The sequence below is a fragment of the Protopterus annectens genome, chromosome 14.part0, assembly GCF_019279795.1.
Source record: "Protopterus annectens isolate FY-2018-M chromosome 14.part0, PAN1.0, whole genome shotgun sequence".
NCBI lineage: Eukaryota > Metazoa > Chordata > Ceratodontiformes > Protopteridae > Protopterus > Protopterus annectens.
In genome coordinates, this window is record NC_056748.1 from 667,660,759 (window position 1) to 667,681,860 (window position 21,102).

Here is a 21,102-nt window from a genome sequence, read left to right on the forward strand (position 1 = left end):
GATTCAGTGCCAACTTTACCCCAAAGGACCAATCGCAATACCAGTAGATTGCAAGGCACCCAGTATTACTGCTGCACAGGTTAAAACAGCACTGCCAGGAAGCAATGTGGTGCACGTACTGCAACTGCTCGGCTAAAAAATCCACAATTGTAAAACAAAATAGCCAGCAGAAATGATGGAAAACAAAATAACTTTAATACATTAAAGACTTGTGTAGAGGGTAATATACCCAACTACCTATCCATCCAGACCGGTTTCGGCTATAATAGCCTTCTTCAGTGGAAATAGTAAAATACATAATAACCATTTAAATACATATATTACCCTCTACATAAGTCTTTAATGTATTAAAGTTATTTTGTTTTCCACCATTTCTGCTGGCTATTTTGTTTTACAGTTTTAAAGCAGCACTGCCCAAGGCCAAGAATACAGCTTCTGTGGTACCTGACAATATCCATGGCTGTGTTCTTCATGAACTGCAGAGTGAACTGGCACCTCACCTGTGTGCCCTGTTCAATCACAGCCTCACCTCAGGCTTTGTCCCTACCGAATGGCGCACTGCTACAGTCATCCCTTTCCACAAAGGAGGAGCAACTACAGACCCTGGGAACTATTTCCCCATTAGCCTGAAAAGTCTGATATGCAAAGTTATGGAGCACATCATCATGGACCTAATAAACAAGGATATAGGGGATCTCCAAACTCTGGATCTCACACAGGTTGGTTTTCTGAAGGGTAGATCATGCCTGCTCAACTTGGTCAATTTCTTTGAGTCAGTCAACAGAGCTGTGGATGAAGGCAGGGTGGTTCATACAGCCTACCTTGATCTGGCCGAAGCCTTTGATACCATTCCCCACTCGGGAATCCTAGAAAAACTCACTAAGCTAGGCATCAAACCCTATATCACTAGATGGGTTACAAACTGGCTCACAGATGGAACCCACAGTGTGAAAGTAGCTGACTTCAAGTCTTACTGCCGACTAGTCATGAGTGTTGTCCCACAGGGTTTGGTCCTGCGTCCTCTCCTGTTTGGTATCTACTTCTCTGAAGTCCAGGCCAACAAGAAGGGACTCTGGCTGACAAAGTCTGCAGATGATTGCAAGTTGGGAGCTGCTATTAACTCCCCAAGTGATGTTGAAATCCTACAGAATGACCTCACTGAGAAAAGTGACTGGTGTCAGAACCATGGCCTTAAGCTCAATGCCAAATAATGTGTCATAATCTCCTTTGGAAAAAACCTAGTTCCTTGAATTATCACATTAACGGTAGTCCACTGAACACAGAAGACTTTTTAAGAGATCTGAGAACACAGGTTGACAGCAACCTCTCTCTTGATCACCACATTGCCACTGCATTCAGAAAGTCCTATGTGGCGCATCTCGTTAATAAGGGTTTTGCATCCAGGAAGAAAGAGGTCATTGTCTCCCTCTACTCTTCCCTCATTAGGCCAATCATTGAGTGCAGTGCCCCATTTGGCATGTACCTCACTAGACACCTGTAACAACTGGAGAGACTGAAAAAGTATTTCACAAAGAGGGTCCTTGGCCTTAAACACTTGTCCTATATGGACAGACTCCAGAAACTCCCAACTATTCTCTGTCTCATATCGCCTACTTGGAGGCTATCTCTGCTTGACTTACAAAGCCATGTCTGACCCAGCGCTGTTAGAAATGCTCCATCTAAAGAAATACCAATCCCTCCACACCACACTCTCAACCTCATTACCACAATCAACCGAACGTACTGGAGGGACAAGTTCATAACCCAGAGACTGCCCATGCTATGGAATAGACTTCCCATATATGTCAACCAGAGCACCTCGCTGACCTTCAAGAAAAATATTGATGAGTGGATGGGAAATAGAAAATTCACCCCTGGGATAACTCCAGTGGCTCTACTCAACAGAGGCACTGGGAACTAAGGTCTGGTGGCACGATGTCGGGGTAATCCTATGGCCAGGCTTGTAAAAGCCCCAGGGCCATTAGCCTAGTACATCCTTATGAACCTATCAAAAAGATGAAATATCTGAATTTATGTCAGCTCTGCTGGGCTATTTTTAAAAAGAAAATGATTTCTCTTTCAATCCCCCCACTAACCCAGACCTTGTCATACTAATCATGTTCTGTATCTATCAATTAAATGGGGTAGTTTCATTGTGGTCAGTATCTAATTGCTCCACTTGATGGAGGGACTTTTGCTTTAAGTTCTCATTGTTAATAACAATTAGTATCTTGCTGTAGATGAATAATGTTACAGTGGCCAAGGTGCTATCCAGAGACACACCTATACCTACAGGGATCTACTTCAAAACATTGAAATTTCATAATGTTGAAATTCAAAACACTGAAAACTCAAAACAATGAATACTCAGAATGTCAAAAGTTTGCTTCATAACATTGAAAACTATAATGCACATGTAAATAACATACCCTTCACCTATAACATCTAACAAACACTTTCTACTACGTTTATGTGGGGGGGGGGGCAAACCCCCCATACCCACTGTAAATTAAATATACCAACTCTAAGATCGCACTACAGTGGAAGAAAGTTAATTTCCTAATCTCACTGTATCAGGATCACCATACACTGAGGGTAGGAAATTAACTTTTTTCCACTGTAGTGCGATCTTGGAGTTGGTATATTTAATTTACAGGGGGACAGTGCCCCCCACATGGGGGTGCAGGAGGGGTTGGTCCCCTGTAAAAACATAGTATAAAGTGTGTTTGTTAGGTGGTGGTATAGGCGGAGGGGATTTTCTGCACATGGGCCAAGGTATAAGACGATTTTTTATTCATTTCCTTTTCACTACCATTGCAGGTATGCTGGCTAAATCAAAATCAATGCATCATTTTGGGTTTGCCTGTGGTAAATGCAATTTTTGGTATAATTTGTTTACTTTATCGTGATTTTTATGACACAAGCAAAAACATGATGGGTTCTGAAAAAGCTGAATGATCTAAGTAACAAACAGTTTACCTTTAAAATTTACTTGGTCATTTTCATGAGTCAGCAATACCTATTACATGTACATATTTAACAGTAGCAAGAAAGTAATTTAAAATGCTAACAAAAATACAGATTCAGTTATTAAAATGATCACTGTATGTATATATACATCATACCTCTCAGCTGTACAGATTTTCGCAGAATGTCCAGATTTTTGTTAAATATTTTTGGTCTGTTCCTCATAAAATTTTGGTTTTCTGGCAAATCATTGCCAAAGCATTAAGAATTGTATTCAGAAAATGTCATATTTGAGTTTCAGACTTTATACCCTTCAGAAAATGCATGTAAATACAAAACCTGTTATTCTATCAATCATCTATGTTTGAAAGAGCAATATTTAAGAATTGTTCCCATTTTCAAGTCTTTGTCCCCTATTATGTATGGCTTTATGCAGATTTCTTGCTCTAAGAGGTTGAGAGGTATGAGGGAGGTACACATTTGACTGCATGTATATATACATGTCAATCTGCTTGCTCCTTGTTTGTTGAAACAGTTGTGTAATGTTAGGTTAACTGCTTCTGTTTTGTGTTTTAGGTATATGCAATGTCATCCCATTGTCGAAAGTCATGCTCTACCCTGGAGATAGTGTTCATTGCCCTGTTTGTAATGATGACTGTTGTAGCTCTTGGACTTGTAATTCTTGTGGTTATAGGAATTCAAGAAGATTCCAATTCAGGCAAGTTGCAAATGATATTCAAATATGGATCTGGTCGTAAATACTTCCAAATAATTAATTTGTTTTATACTGTGCCTGCAACGTAATGCAGAGCTTAAAAGAAACATAGATTAATACTGCCTAATATGCTATTGAGAGAAGTATTTTTAATGACTTTCTGGGAGATTTTACTTGAGTGGGGTTTATGGTTGCAAAAGAACAAAGACTATGCTGTGTAGTTATGAGGCCCTGAATATCTAACATTAGGAAAATGCATATAAAATACCAAACACACATCTCACTAAGTGGACTCTCTCTTCATGTAGAATGTAAAGGCACACTTCAGATGATCAGTAGATGCACTTGTATAAACTACTGTTGAAATGTACCATTTAGCCATTTGTGGTTACTGTTGAATTGTACCATTTAACCATTTGTGGTTTCAGTGTTTCCGAATAATCTGTCTTGGTGGTCCTGCACATTTTTACTCCAGGATTTACCACACTGACACTAAAAAGCTTCCTGTTGATTGAACAATTATCCTACTCTCTGACCACATCATTCCTCAGATAGGTGATTGCAGTAGTTTCTCATGCTTATTAAACTCTAAGCTATCACTTTTGTCCATTTACAATAAAAGACCATTGAAGCATAAATAAATTTTGAGTGTATTCCTGTTGCATTTCTCTGGTCATCTGGCCTGATCAAATCTAATTTTATTTTTCCATTAGTAGTTTTTGTTTTCCTCCTCCTCCATTATTTTACACTATTCCAACAGACGGGGCTTTATATTGTGTCCTGTACTCCAGTCTCATATTTAGATATTCTTTAATCTTTGTTTCCCTGCATTTGTATGGCCATTGCCCATATCAACTTCTGATGTCTATTTGAAATTATGTAGAAGATTATGATTGGGTCACCAATCATAACCTGCTTATTATGTATTCAAGACATGGATGGTAAGAAATTCACTCTCAAGGTGAATCTTGGCATCAGTGTTGAGAACTCCTGATTAAAGGTTATGATGAGAGACCAAATCAAATACAAAGTGTTATATAAGCAATCCTTGATTTGTACGTTTTTCAAAAAGTATAAGTTTGGTATCCTAGAAATAATCCCCAAGGATGAAAGGGGAGGTAAGTGGGAGAACCTCACTGAATACAAGGAATTAAATTGGCAACTGAAATTTAATGTCAGATTATCCAGGACTTAATGAACACATTTATATTGTACTTGTTTTAAAAATAAATGAGTTATGAAACACACTGTGCTGGTTATTCTCCCTCTCCTTTTTTTTTGAACTTTTTAAATTTGAACTAATTAATTTGGTTATTGGACCTGAATAGTTTATTGTACATCACCATTGCAAATACTTATCCAAATTATGTATAAGGTACCAATTGTACATAGACACACATTTCTACATCCTGAGTTCAAGTAATTTGTTACGTTGATTTTATCTCGAGATGCTGGAGTTTTAAGCACTCTTTTTAAACACTTTCTTTGATTTCACATACACAGAACATCTATGAAAAAGTAGAAAAGAAGAAAATTATAAGCTGGATTAAGTTGGTCACATTGATCATTATTTTATTTTTTCACACTTGTATGAAACTTATGGTAATGTTTTTCATGATTTTTATGACAATTAGGACAAGTTGATTTTTTATACCGGACATTTTATGTTGGCTGATAGAGCAACGTTTGAATGACTGGTGTATTATGGACACGTGACATTTCAGTAACTATAAATGAGTTTTTTTTTTTACTGATCAACAAAATGGTTCTGAAGAAGTCTTAATATTTTAAAGATGAAAGTGCCTAATCAGATTTGTTCTCATTTATTATTTTTGTTTGTTTTTATTCATTTACTGAGTTTGTATCAAATATATAAAATTAAAGTGAATGTGGTTATAGTTACTTCTCGGAGTGGTGGTTTTTCAACTTTAATGAGAAGTTTTCAATACAGAGGAACACTATGTGAGCACTTTAGTGGTTTTTGTGGCCCGATCATAATTCTTTGTACTGCATGGAGTGTTTTCTGCTCCATTTACAGGGAAAAAATGTGAAGTGTTTTACTGTCTTGAACTGCAAAGCACTTAGTGAACACTGTCAGGCAGTGTAACACAGTCTCTTATGTTTGCACTCACCTCCATGCTCTTAACTGTTCAGTTTGTCGCAGAATGTCCACATACATAGACACACAGAAAAAAGAATAATTATACTAATCGTCTCCGTAGACATCAGTCTGTGTGCCCCAATTTTAAGAAGTTTACATTTTTTGTCATTGATAGAGTAGTAACAGTTCATATGGGGGGATATTCTGAAACTTTACTTCAGTTTAAATAGTGTATATGGCAGTTGAGGCTTAATGCCTCTACATCCCCAGGCTTGAATGATTATTTGACAGTTATGAGTGCTTTTTTGAAAAGGAAGGCTAATGTTCCTTGAATTTCATGGATGTTAAGCACTTTGTTTAAAAGTATGCCTTACTGTGATTTTATTAGATCTTTTCTTTATTTTATTTTATTGTGGTAAACCATATTTTTTATATGACTGGCTTGCTTTTCAATTATTTTCTCTTCATCTTTTATAACATCTCCATTTCAGTGTCTGTTTATTTTTTTAAGTTATCCTTTAAGGATTTGAGTAGTGTATGTTTTAATTATTTATGAGATGGTAACTGGTTCACATTGATTGGTTAATTATTATTTAAACTGTGTGATTAGTGTAATTAATTATTCTGACAGTCGTTTTTGAATTTTCAAGGATGAAAGCCCTTAATCTGGCCAGTGTGCAATAATAAATTAGTGTGGGAGACTTATTTCCATGTTTGTTTTGGTTAGTTTTGTGTGCTCTTCATGGTTATAATCTTTAATATAGTTTGTTATAAACCATTATAGCCTCTGTTCTTGGAACCTTTTGTAAGGATGGTATGGTGGGCCATCACAGCCATTAGAGTTAGATTTGGTAAAATTGGGCTGAGTAAGAGTGAGTATGTGAATAGAAGAAGGTCCTGGTATGTTTTCTTTTTTCATAGTATGGAGCTTCTGAGATTTGCTATTACTAAGAATGATGTCTTTGCTTCCTAATTTGTCTATGTAGGCTTGTTCACTGGATTACTTACAGCGTGAGTTAGATCCTTTTTTTTTATCCCAGAGAAGATGGGTCTATATTCTGAAAGTGTTGTCTCAGGAAAAGTGTTCCTTAACACAGAAATGAAAGTACACCATCTGCAAATAGGAGAATCTGGATTTATATTTTAGCTCATCTTTATTGCCAAATAATAAAGTGAATTGTTCTATTATAGAAACTAAGTTTATAATAGCTCATTGTATGTTGCTGAAATTAATCAGGAGAACTGTTATGAGACAACAGCATATGGACTAAAAAGTTTAAGGAAAATGGACTGTGCAAGGCCTAACAGAGGCTGCTTTGTGATTCATTTCTCCTGTAGAAAAAATATATATGAAAAATACTTCTTATAAGGATACAAAACACTTATTTATTTAAATAAATTAGGTTAAGCACTTTAATCTTTTAGTAAAAATGTTAAGCTTTCATCAGAACCAATCAATACTTGAATGCTTCCTTCTTAAGAAGACTTTAACTGCAATTCTAGTGGCAGTAGAAAAGTAGCATGATCTCTCTGAGTTGGGAAACACAGAGGGAGGCTTAAAGTGAAACTATTTTATTGGCTAGTGGGCTTTTTAGTTGTTTTGGTCACTTTTCTTTGAGTCTATAATTCAGTGCGTTTGTGCACCTCTTGGCCAGTTCCATAGAGTTCAAATGTTTGGGAACAATGCTTGTGTTCTCAGTGTGTTTGGATTGTATGTGTTGCCATCCAGGCTAAGATAAGAACTGTAAATTGAAATATTGCACTTTTTAAGTTATTTCTGAAGACTACTGCATTATTCTAAAATTTATTGCATTTGTCTGTATTTTATCACTGTAAACTGTACTTGTTTTTTCTGTGGTCTAGCTGCTGCTAGTGTGCTTTGAAATCACTTTAAAGTGTGTAATCCACATTGCTGGCTTGTCTACCTTCCAATGATTGTGTAATTACTTGTTGTAGTAACCTGTTTGATTTGTTTATGGTACCTTTTCACTTTTGGCTAACTAAAATGCGTTTGCACCTTATGAAGACTAGGACTGCAATTCTAATGTCAATAGAGAGGTAGTCTTGTCAGTCTGAGCTAGGAAACACACAGGGAGGCTATACATGAGATTGTTTCATTGGCCAGAGGGGTTTTTAGCTGGTTTAGTAATTTTTTCTTTGAGTCTATAAATTCCACTGCTCGTCACACCATGGCATTTAGCATTGCCTTGTATAGACATAGGCACTTAGAAACTAAATTTTCCCAAAAAAACTTCCCCTGTAATTTACCCAGCACTCAGTTGTACAAAGAGCAACTTAGTTGTTTACTTGCTGAGGAGCATTGCCATATGAATTCAGTCATACATAGCCTAGCTGAAGTTTTTACCCTTATAGGAACCAAGTTAACCTGCTGTAACCACCCCTTTGTAATGTACCTAAAAAGACCTGAAATCATGGAAGGGAACTTTCCCAATTTCTCCACCACCACCTTGGTAGATATAGGCATCCTGAGACAATGTAGGAATTGTTTTATGTTCACTGACAACCATCTAATCCTTAGAGAAACAGATACAATATGTGAGAGATGTAATTATTCAGTGTCACTGGAGGATGACTCTCACACAGAAGCAATCAAAATAACAATTGGGTTGCCAGTAATGTAAGCATTACACCCATCAGGCACAGTACTGGTCAAACACACAGACCTACATATGCTGAGGCACTTAAAAGCAACCTCCCTTAAATCCAAAAGACCTAGAAATTTGCCTTGCAAAAAAATCCTCAACCCCAAAAGCAGTCCACAAAAACAACACCCAACACTACATACACAGCCATATCCTTTGGAGTCTCAACTACAAAACCCATATGACAAGCCAACACAACCTAATATTTCAGTCATAGATGACTCCTTTGTGAGACCTACAAATGTCCCACTCACAAGGCTGAATAGGAGAAAATCAGTTGTCTATCTGGGGTCAGGATCCACCAAATCACCCACATACCCAAGTCATTAGACAGTAAGTACCAGTACTCTGTCATTGTCCATGCGAGTGTAAAGATCTCAGACATACCTTCCTGGACTATATGAAGAGAGACATTATGGAACCCTTGGACTGTGTCCCAGGCTGGTATGTGCCTCGCATTGAGCATCATTCTGCATTCACCAAGGATGATGCCACACATTATGAACAAATGATAATTTACCTTAATAATTGGCTGTTTCTGGTGTCATTCCAAGGTGGTACAGTATTTGTCAGCATGGGGGGATATGGTGAGGATGGTCTGCACCTGTCCTCTCTAGGCTTTTGAATATTGGCTAAAATATTGTGCTCCCTCACAGTGCCTTTTTTAGACTATGAAAAACTGACTAACTTTCTGACATAGCAAAACGAATCCAAGGGAATCTACATGTGTTACTGCTGAATGCCAAGAGCTTGAACAAATGCTCCACTCTCTAGGCTGTCTTCACCTTGGAGAATATGGACATCCGTACAGTTACTGAGATATGGTTTAAAGTGGCAGAGAGCATTCTGGCAGTGCCCAGCTACAGTGCCTTCCACACATTTAGGCTAGCTACTGCATCAGCAAAGACAGAAGGGGGAGGTGCCTCAGTCTGGCAACAAGAAGCTCACCTTAATATGAGTCAAACCACACTTGAGCTTCTCCATGTCCAGATTTCCATAGGCAAAGTCTCATATATCATTGTAAGCTATAGATAACTATATATGACCCAAGAAACCTATAACTCATACTTGGAAATACTGGAGGATGTCACCATTCAGTCCAATATCATATTCATCAGTAACTTCAACTACCTCCACTATAGACCAGGATACTTGCACAACCTCAGACTTACAGAGCCCAAAATGTCTGTTTTTTGTAAACACAAACAGCTTGTATCAGATAGGCCATACACAAACTAAGGGGGTACACATGGGGGAATGATGTACCCCCCTAGGTTAGTGTTGTGACCTCTCTGGTAAGATCAGACCACAAAGCTATCCCTTAATAAAAATCCATTTGTGGCCCTGGCTAATCCTGTAACAGGAGTTATTCTAAGGCAAACTTCCTACTACTAAGTGATGAATTCTCAACATTTCAAGTGCCCCCTCTCCCGTTACCCTGAGAACAGAGCTGTCTTTGCAGAATTGTTCACAGAAACCCTGTACAGTCATGTCAATAAATGCATAGTGATAGCTGTGCATACCAGAAAAAACTCAAGAAACAAACCACCCTGTTGAAATCCAAACCTAAAACGTTTGCACACCAAAAGGGAAAAAGTGATAGCCAAGGTTAGGGAGTGAGATGCCCAGCATTATAAAAGCACTCTCAGCAGTCTAAACAAACAACTGAGAGGGTAAATTAAGTCTACTAAAGACAGTTTTGAAGTAAAGAGCACCTCCCAGGCAAAGGACAACCACAAGGCTCTCTTCAGCTATGTCTGAAACCTCAAAGGCAGCACACAGCAGGGTGCAGAACTGATTGCAAATTGAGCTTTCTACACAGAACTGGAAGATGTAGCAAATCTGCTGGCCAACAGATTGTTCATCAATTTTAACCCCCCAGCCACCACCCAGGAAATACCATCAAACAAACATGACCAATTATCACTAGGGAGCAGGACCTAGATGCACTGTCTAAGGCCAAAACAGTGCATTGATGGGCCCCATTAATACTGCAGGATGCCTGCTAAATAGCTTGAAACATGTCCTGTTTGGGACCACTTGTTTAACATTAGTAACCATATAGGTTTTGTGCAATGACAATGGAGAACTGCAACAGTCATCCCTCTGCACAAGGGCAGACCATCAACAGATCCAGGAAACTACAGACCTGTAAGGTTGACTAGTCTTGTATGCAAATCCATGGAAAGAATTATCATAGAAACAATAAGGACATAGAAAACCTTCAAACTCTGGATCCAAACCAGTTTAGTTTCATCAAGGGCAGATCATACCTACCCAGCCTAGTTGACTTCTTTGAGAAGGTCACCAAGGCAGTGGATTGAGGGCAAAATGGTGTGTACTGCCTACTTTGACCTGGTTAAGGCAGTTGACAAAATACCCCACTCAGGCATTGTAAACAAACTCCTGTATATAGGCATAAACCCCTGTGTTTACATGCTGGATAGCCAGCTAACTTTCCGATAGGACACAGGAAGTTAGGATACAGGAGACCACCTTCAAAAAGAGGACAGTCACTATTGGAGTCCTTCATGGCTCTATGCTGGTAATGTTCCTTTTTGGCATCTACTTGTCAGAAGTCATGGGCCTCTGGCTGACCCAGTTTGCAGATTACAATCTAGGATCAGTTGTAGAATCTCCATAAAACACTAGAATCCTGCAAGAGCTCAGCATGCTGCTCATCAGCTTTGCTAGTCATCTGTGGTTCGCTAAATAATCGACGAAATGGATCAATTTTTTTGTGGGCTGCTTTATACATAAAAGAAGTATTTGCAATTTTAAGGCTAGGCAACCAGGACAAAGATGTAACAGAAGGAGGTTAAGCAATTTAGCACTTAATCTTGAAGAGGACCTTTGAATCCTCTTGATTCTTTGTTTTCTGATGGTTATAGTGTTCTCTCATACACACTGGAATGTACAAGAAAAAGGTGTTGAGCTGGAAAATAAAAATATACTATGTGCTGAAATTTGACACAAGTATAGTGCATTAACCCACTAGGCCACGTAGCTCTGAAAGTCTGGCTGAAATAGGACTATGCCACTGAAGGTGTTAAATCGTGATGACCGAGTTTCTTTAAGATCTTAGTAGACTTAATAACTTTACTCTGGATACACGGTCTACCATTTATTTGCCATGTTCATTTGTTTTGTGATGATGTACTCCAAAAAATGAAATTATCTGAGGTGCCATCGTGCTGCTAATGAAATAAAATGCATTTACTGTGATGAGATTATCCTGAATTGGATTTTTTCATGTTCATTTTATTTATTGTCAGATCATTCATGAAAACTTCACTGACTGATAGCTGCTCTTGAATGGAGCCAAGTGAGTTTGCCATTGGGACATTCTTGGATGATTGGATCTTTCTTTATGATATCCAGTAGTTGTCTTTCATTTGTTGTTTCTTTGAGGCCATTTTTTATAGGTACAGGGACTGGTGAACTTAAAGATGGTCCACATCCATATGGAGCATCTTTCTTAGTAGCTCTTTCCCCTACATTTGACATACTTGCTCTTCTGTAATTGTCTACAATGACCAATTATTTACCCCAAAAGAATTTAAATGTTTGGTCATAGTTTCAGAGACATTAGTAGACTGTCAATAACTAATGGTCATTCTCAGTGATAAAACTTACACTATGAACTATCACATTCACCACAGGCCTTCCATATACAAATAGTTCATAAAATATCTTCAAGCCAGAACCTATAGCCAGTTTTTTCTGTCTGGATGAATTTTTGTTTTTCTACAGTGATAGTACATGCCACGGATGAAACTGCAAAGCATGCAGAGCCATGCTATTGACCTTAGCACTGCACCTAAGTCAGCTTTGATCATAGGAGATTACTAGGCTAATGCCTCTGGGGCCCTTACAAGCCTAGCCAAGATTTTATCCCCAAAAAAGAAACCACAATCAGCACCTGTCACCCCCGTCAATGAAGGACACTTGTGGAACCCCTGGGACAAATTTGTAGTTGCCCATCCACTCATCAAGGTTGCATTTGAAGAGGATCAGTGACGTACTTTGCTTGATATGTATGGGGAGTCTATTCCAGAGATGGGGCAGGCTCTGGGTGACAAACCTCTCTCTCCACCAGATTTTGTTAATGGCACAAATTAGATTTATGCCTTTTGATTAGGTACTATGCGGGGAGATAGACTTGCGGATATGGAGCATTTCTAGTAGAGTAGGGTCTGAGATTGCCTTGTATGTGAGACACAGGTCACCTCTGAGCAATCTGTATGATACAGAATAGAGTGATAGTGATTTGAGCCTGTCCACATAGGACAGGTGTTGGAGGCCATAGATTCTTTGTGAGGTATTTCTGTGCTCTTTCCAGTTGGTGCAGGTGTTTGGAGAGGTACATACCAAACGGGGCATTGTATTCAATTATTGGCCTAAATAGGGAGGATTACAAAGAGGTAATTTCCTTTTTTCTGGATGCAATCCCTTTACTTATGAGATGAACCAAGTATAAGGCTTTTCTGACCACTGCCGCTACATGATGGTCAAATGTGAGATTGTTGTCATCTGGTGTACACAGGTCTCTCATCACAGGTTGTGTGCTTAAGGGGTTAATGTGGTAAAAGTAGGGGCCATGTTTTTGCCGAATGATATGATAATGCATTTTTTTTTTACATTTGACTTAAGGCCATGACTTTGATAGCAGTCATTTGTTGCTGTGAGACCCTCTTGAAGTATGTTAACTTCATTTGGGGCGTCAGTGACGGCACCCATCTTACAGTTGTCCACAAACTTGGTCAGTCACAGGCGTTTTGTCTTTGCCTGGACCTCTGAGATGTAGATGCCAAGCAACAGGGGGTCCCAGGGCAGAGTCCTGGGGAACACCACTAGTGACAGGTCTACTATTGGAAGTAGTGGCACCTATTTTGACCTTGTGGGTCCTATCAGTGAGCCAGTTGGCCACCAATCTGATGAGGTAGGGATTTATACCAAGTTCTTTTAGCTTTTTGATTATGCCTGAGTGGGGGATTGTGTCAAAGGCTTTGACCAAGTCAAAGGTAAGCTGTGTGTACTGGCTTTCCCACATCCAGTGCATTGGTGACTGTCTCAAAAAAAGTCAACCAGGTTCAACATTTAAGTCTGATGCATACTTTGGCACCTTCAGCAGATTATCTGCAGCATAAAAGTTTAAAAATGATGTGTTAACTGCTTTTGTACAACTTGTGTTCAAAATCATGCTCTTAATTTCATTGCCATCTTCACTGGGGATCGTTTATTGGCTGACGCATTTAGAATACATTTTCTCACACAATTTATGATGACTGACCAGATGCTGTGAATATGGTTAGAGTAGTGTGAATATGTGTTATACTGTCTGCCTGATGCAGGCATCTCCTGTGTACCCCTTACCTGCTGATGGTCATATTGTTTGCCTGATAAGGGAATTTAGTCACTTAAGCAAGTTGCTTCCCATACCCTGATTATACACTTTTGTCTGCTTCAGTTCAATTAGGACTTCAATGTTTGAACTAATACTTTCTGCATTTTTAATCATACTCTCCTTTGGTTTGGGCCAAGGTCACATTGTCATCAAGTGAAACTCCATAACCATCCTTTCCACTGAACCCTCGTATAGTCATGTGAGATATGGCTAGAGAGGAAGGTATTCCCTATGTGTGCTAGTCTCTTTGTCATAAATGCCAGTTAATCCTGTGCCGCTGATGCCGACTGAATTGTGTGTTCTGATCATACGTGCATTCCATGTTTTGTGGGCATGAGTCAGGATGCCTGCAGGTACGTGCATTCAGTTTCGTACAGGAGCTGGTGCATACAAGTATGGACTTCAGGAGTTTGAATGTATGTCTAGGTGTCATCATGTTTATATGAGTGAGTGTGTGTGTGTGGTATAGGGACTGAGAAGTGAAATTTATGCATGTGAGAGTTGCCTGTAGTATCAAACGGGTTAGAGTGGTATGAGTAAATGTTAGGATGTCAGTGACTTTATCTGTGGGTATTCATGTCAGCATGAGAGTGTGTGTGTGTGTGTGTGTGTGTGTGTGTGTGTGTGTGTGTGTGTGTGTGTGTGTGTGTGTGTGTGTGTGTGTGTGTGTGTGTGTGTGTGTGTATACGCACATGGTGCAGAGTTTGAAAACTGAGGTTTGTGTGTATTTTGCATGTCACTGGCAGGATGCTGTGAATGTGGTTAGAGTGGAATGTGATAGTATGTCATTTTGTGTGCATGTATTTGCATGTGATTGCATGGTGCAGAGTTTGAGAACTGAGTTTAGAACATGCTTTTTTGTGTGACTGATAGGATGCTGTAAATATAGTTACAATTGTGAATGTTAGTGTGTGTATGTCTGTACGTATATGTCTGAACTTGCAGTTGTGGGTTTGCATGGATTGCTTTGTGTTTGTGATCGGAAGAGCTGTGTACCTGTGGATTTTGAGTGTTTTTGTATGCATGTTAGTGACTGATCTGTCAGAAGTTTGTGTTTCATTGTGTATGTGTTAGAATTTAAATTGAATGAGATGTTTTCATGATGCAGTAAGTATTTGAATGATCAGAGGTTTGTCTTTTTTGATGTATGTGGATGCACAGATGTGTGTATACCTGTGTGAGGTACCATAGTGTGTCTGAACAGGTGATTAGATGAAGTGTAGTGTAAGATGTGTATTTATGCAGTCCAGTGTCCCCAGAAACACGTATCCTGAGGGTAAGTACAGTCTCAGAATTGGTTATATCCATTTTGAAGGTGATAACTGCGACCCCCCTACATAAAAATCTTGATTGTGTGTTTCCTATGCCTCAATGTGCCACTGCTAATTGGTGTTTTGTGTGAGCTGGCTTGTGTATCAATGTGTTTGTGTAGGTGTGTGTGTTGTGATAAGTTGACTAATTAATGTGGTTCAGTGATTAATTTAGTTTTTTGACAAAGTTTTACACTATTAATGTACTTTTACTATTTTGCACTATGCACTTCTAGTGGGAGAGTGATGGATGCGTTTAAGGTGGAGGCGGGATTACATCAAGGATCAGCTCTGAGCCCTTTTTATTTGAAGTGGTGATGGACAGGTTGACAGACGAGATCAGACATGATTCCCCATGGAATATGATGTTTGCAGATGACGTTGTGATCTGTAGTGAGAGTAGGGAACAGGTGGAGGAGACCCTGGAGAGATGGAGATATGCTCTAGAGAGAAGAGGAATGAAGGTCAGCAGGACTAAGACAGAATATGTATGTGTGAATGAGAGGGAGGATAGAGGAATGGCGAGGATGCAAGGAGTAGAGGTGGTGAAGGTGGATGAGTTTAAATACTTGGGATCAATAGTTCAGAGTAATGGTGAGTGTGGAAGAAAGGTGAAGAAGAGAGTACAGGCAGGGTGGAGAAGTGTGTCAGGAGTGATTTGTGACAGACGGGTACCAGTAAGAGTGAAAGGAAAGGTCTACAAGAGGGTAGTGAGACCAGCTATGTTATATGGTTTGGAGACAGTGGCATTGACAAAAAGGCAGGAGTTAGAGCTGGATGTGGCAGAGTTAAAAATGTTAAGATTTGCACTGGGTGTGACAAGGGTGGACATGATTAGGAATAAGTATATTAGAGGGTCAGCCCAGGTTGGAAGGCTTGAAGACAAAGCCAGAGAGGCAAGATTACATTGGTTTGGACATATGCTGAGGAGGGATGCTGAGTATATTGGGAAAAAGATGCTAAGGATGAAGCTACCAGGTAACAGGAAAAGAGGAAGGCCTAAGATAAGGTTTATGGATGTGGTGAGAGAGGACATGCAGGTGGTTGGTGTGACAGAGCAAGATGCAGACGACAGGAAGAAATGGAAACAGATGATCCACTGTGGTGACCCCTAATGGGAACAACCAAAAGAAGATGATGATGACTATGCACTTCTAGACAGGAACTGGAGAGGAGGATGGCTCACAGACTTGGTTGAAAGAATAAAGCTTAAGAGTAGCCTTATCCAACATTATTTCATAGAACCCATACAATGCAAGAATCTTTAGGAAGGCATTCAGTCTTGTTGATGTTGCACCTTATAATGTCCAGTTTGGTTGGTAAACTGTAGCATTCCCTTCTTATCCATTTATTCACATTTCTGTAATGGAAGCATAGTCATAACTTTACTTTTCTCTTTATTACAAGTGATTTGACCCATTCTGTAAATTTATCATTTTGCCGGACTCTTCCATTTTCCATCACAAAATTTAATTGTTTTTCTGTGTCCTCTTTAGATGAAAATGACACTCTCCTCACCTACTGTATTACTGATTTATTATCATAGGTATGTACTAGGCTATCAGCCCTAGGGCCTATATAAGCCTAGCCAAACGAGGTTCCCTGGCTTTCACCACCCAAGAAAATTATTTTCCTGTGCCCCTGTTGAGCAGCACCACAGCAGTGATCCCCGGGGTGAATTTCCTGTTTCCCATCCAGTTGCCAAGATTTCTCTTACAGGGCTAATGAGGAACTCTGCTTGACATGAATGGGTAGCCTGTTCCAGAGCATGGGAAGTGTCTGGGACAGGAATCTATCCCTCCAGCATGTTCTGTTTATTGTGGTGATAAGGTTTAGGTCCCTGGAGCTTGTGGCTTTGACAGATTGGGATTTCTTTAAGTGTAGCATGTCCATCATATCTGGGTTAAACGTGGCTTTGTATGTTAGGCAGAGGTCGCCTCTGAGTAGACGATATGCGATGGAGTAGAGCTGGAGTTTTTTGAGACTGTCTGCATTTGGCATCTGTTTGAGGCCGGTAATCCTCCTAGTGAGGTATTTCTGTGGCCTTTCTAGTTGTTGCAGATGTCTTGTGAGGTACATGCCAAATGGGGTGTTGTGCTCTATAATGGGTCAGATGAGGGATGAGTAGAGAGGAACGATGACCTCTCTCTTTCTGGAGGAGAACCCCTTTGTGATGAGGTGTGCCACACAAAAGGATTTCCTGACTACTGTGACAACGTGATTATTAAAGGAGAGACTTCTGTCCACCTGTGTCCCAAGGTCACATCACACTTTTGGTGTTTAGTAGGCTACCGCCTATGTGGTAGTTCATGGGTATGGTGCTTTTCTCAAAGGGGATGACAATGCACTAATTGGCATTAATCTTTAGGCCATGACTTTGACACCAAGCATCAGTCTTAATGAGGCCTCTTTTAAAATGTCCACATCCTTAGGCGAATCTGTTATGGCTCCTAGTTTGCAGTCATCTGTGAATCTCATTAGCCAGAGACCAGCTGTATTAGCCTGGGCTTTAGAGAAGTAGATGCCATACAGGACAGGACCCAGGCCCAAACTCTGTGGTACTCCTCTTGTTACTGGTCTGAAGTCAGATTTGGAGTCGGCTACTTTCACTGTGTGGGTTGGCCACCCATCTTGTGACATATGGATTTATGCCTAGTCCAGTGAGTTTATCCATAATACCAGAGTGGGGGATGGTGCTGAAAGCCTTGGCGAGGTCAAGATAGGCTGTGTGCACTACTTTACCCTCATCTATGGCTCTGCTGACTGCTTCGAAGAAGTCAATTAAGTTTAGGAGGCATGATCTACCTTTTACAAACCCAAACTGAATGGGGTGCAGAGTTTGGAGGTTACCTATGTCTTTGTTTATAAGCTCCAGGATTATGCATTCCATGCCCTTGCAGACCAGGCTCATCAGGCTAATGGGGCGGTTGTTCCCGGGGTCAGTAGTGGCACCCCTTTTGTGGAGCGGGATAACCATCACTGTGTGCCATTCCATAGGTACAAAGCCTGAAGTGAGGCTATGGTTGAACATGGTACTTGGGTGGGGTGCCAGTTCATTCTGTAGTTTGTGCAGAACCCAGCCTGGGATGTTGTCCGGTCCCATGGATGCTGTGTTCTTGGCTTTAGAGAGTGCAGTCTTTACCTGTGCGTTTGTGATTACAGGGGCTTTGCAATCTTCCTGTATGGAGATGGGCCCTTTGGGGGGTTGAGGGGGGTAAAGTTTTCACTGAACCTGTCTGCCAGGATGTTGGCAATATCAGTTGGTTCGGTAAATGTAGTTCCATTGTGCTGTAGTTCCCAGCAGATCTGAGTGTTGCCATTGAGATTCTTGACATAGCTGTAGAAAGCTTTGTGGTTGTCTTTAGAATCCATGGTGATTTTATTTTTGTAACTAGCTTTGGAGGATTTTATGAGGAATTTAAGCTTCTTGCAGAGGCTGACCAGGGAGTTCCTGCAATCATGGGATTTTACTCTTTTTTTGCAACAGTTTCTTTCTTCTGTTGTCAACTTTATTTATGGCAGGAGACCACCAGATTGGCTTCCTTTTTTTTGGAGGATTGTGTCTTGGTTCTGTTGGGATGGCACAGTCCATTCACTCGTGTATGTGCTTATACAGTGCTTTTGTATACGATTCAGTAGTTGTCTCTATTTTCCATTTGTGTGGGTGACATGAAGTTGGCCACTTCTGACTTAAGAAGAATGAAGATGGATTTGGAAAATTTTTTCACAGTGGTTGCCTTAATGGGGGGGGGGGGGGCAGGATATGGATGTCTATGATGATTAGCTTGTGGTCAGACCTGACCAGCGAGGAGTTGACATCTGGCATGGAACATCTGTTACCCATATTGGTAATGACCAGGTCCAGGATGTTGCTGCCACTGGTAGGGGTATGGACAAGCTGATCCAGTGCATTGGAATTGATGAATTCCAGAAAATATTGAGCAGATGAGTTAGTACATGAGTATTTTTCCCAGTTGATGGAGGGGTAGTTGAAATGTCACAATATTAGGGTATTGGGCTGTACCTTAATATTATCCAGTATATCGAGAAACATAGAGTGGGCGTCCTGGGGCATGGCGGGGGATCTGTAATAAGCTACAACCTGAATTGCAGTCTTGCCCAGTGTTAATTGTACTTGGATAATTTCTGATGCATTATGTTGAGCAACTAGCCAGGAGGTGTGGATATCCTTTATGAATATGGACACGCCTCCTCCTTTAGTGTTTCAGTCCAGGTTAGGTGGCCAAAAGATGTGGTAAGAATTGTAGCTTGGTAATGCAGGGGTGCTCTCTGGAGCCTTAAACTGCACAGATGTCGATGTTCTCCATCTTAAGGAGTGCCTCGAGTGAGTGCATTTTGAGGTTTAGACTTCTAGCATTGAGTAGCATTACCCTTAGATTTCATTTGTATCTACTATGGCGGTGCATTTGATGTTTGAGCCTTGCCTAAAAAAGGCAATATAGGGGTGGCAAGAGCCTTAGCCAGTAACCTGAATCCCAGGGGTGACAGATGCAGACCATCTCTGACAAAGCATTGTGGTCCATCAATCATGTTGTCCCAGGCAGACAGATACTGGATTCCCTTTGAATGACACCAGAAGCTTAGCCAGTTGTTGAAGTCAATCATTTTGTCCTTATACTGTGATATCATTCTGGGCAAAGGTAGGATGCTACTTAGGGCTAGTGTCATACCTGCCTGGGCCACATGGTCAGAGAGCTCCTCCATGTATTTTCATGTAGCCCAGGGAGGTACAGCTCAGGTCATTCACTCCAACATGGACAATGACAGTTGCATATTTGTACTTGTGGAGAGACCTGAGTGCATCCATTATATGGTGGATCCTGGCACCCGACAGGCAGCTGACAGTAACATTCTCCTTGTTTAGCCTTGTGAGAGGGACATCAGTGTGTCTGACTTATAGAGTCGCCAATGACTAGTGTGTTGGGTACGTTGTTTTGCCTTATGGGCTAAGGTTGAGAGGAACACCGATTTTGTGGGCTATGTCATTTGGGTAGTGTTGAGGGATGATGGTTGCTTGTGTTTCAGCTTTGGAGGTCTCTGTTGTTTGGGCAGATTATTATTGAGAGCCTCCGCAAATGCAGGTGTGTGTTTTGTGTTACTATGTGTGGGTTTGGGTGGTGTGGGTTTTGATGGACTATGTGTAGAGTGCGGTGTGGTGTTTACCTTCTCCTCTTGACTGTCTAGTCCAGTCTTGGCTGGAGAGAGCTTGGCTTCCAGTTTGGCTATATAAGTGCATCTCTCTCAGGTTGTAGTGTTGGATGTTAGGAGGAGAGGGTTGTCAGTGTACATGGGGCAATTGCTACATTGCCCCAAGATGCCCAGATTCATCAGATGGACAGGAGAAAACATCAGGAGCTGACCCTTAGACATGCCTGGTTATTGCTTATTAATTTAAATACTAAGAACTGATTTCCTCTTGATAAGTGAGGAAAGTTGAGTGCTGCAGTAATTTGTTGATTATTTAGTGCTTGCAATGAGATTTGGACAGTGCTGAACACAAACTGTTTTGAGTGCTAAAACTAGAAAACTGGCTAGTTCTAAGGGAAAAATCTGAAGAGGAGACTTTCTGGCACCGGGAATAGTTTAACCGTAGTTAAATGCCACTGAGCAATGTGCAAAACTGTGCAAACACGGGTTTTTATACAGAAAGATGAAAGGGACAGAAATAGCCCAAAATGGCCAACAAAACTACAGATTCTGAGCTCAAACCACTACTCCAGTGACAGATAAGAAAGCTCACCACTCTCAATGATGAACAGAGAAGCTTCCCTCTATGTTAGAAAGGTCTGGGCAACAGAGAAACTTACAAATAGCCCAGAATTCAGCAAAATCTGAAAACCGGACTCTACTGGTTCTAGAAGGGTGGGAAACAGAGAGGATTTTTTATTTATTTTTCAAATGTTAAAGCAGATACAGGA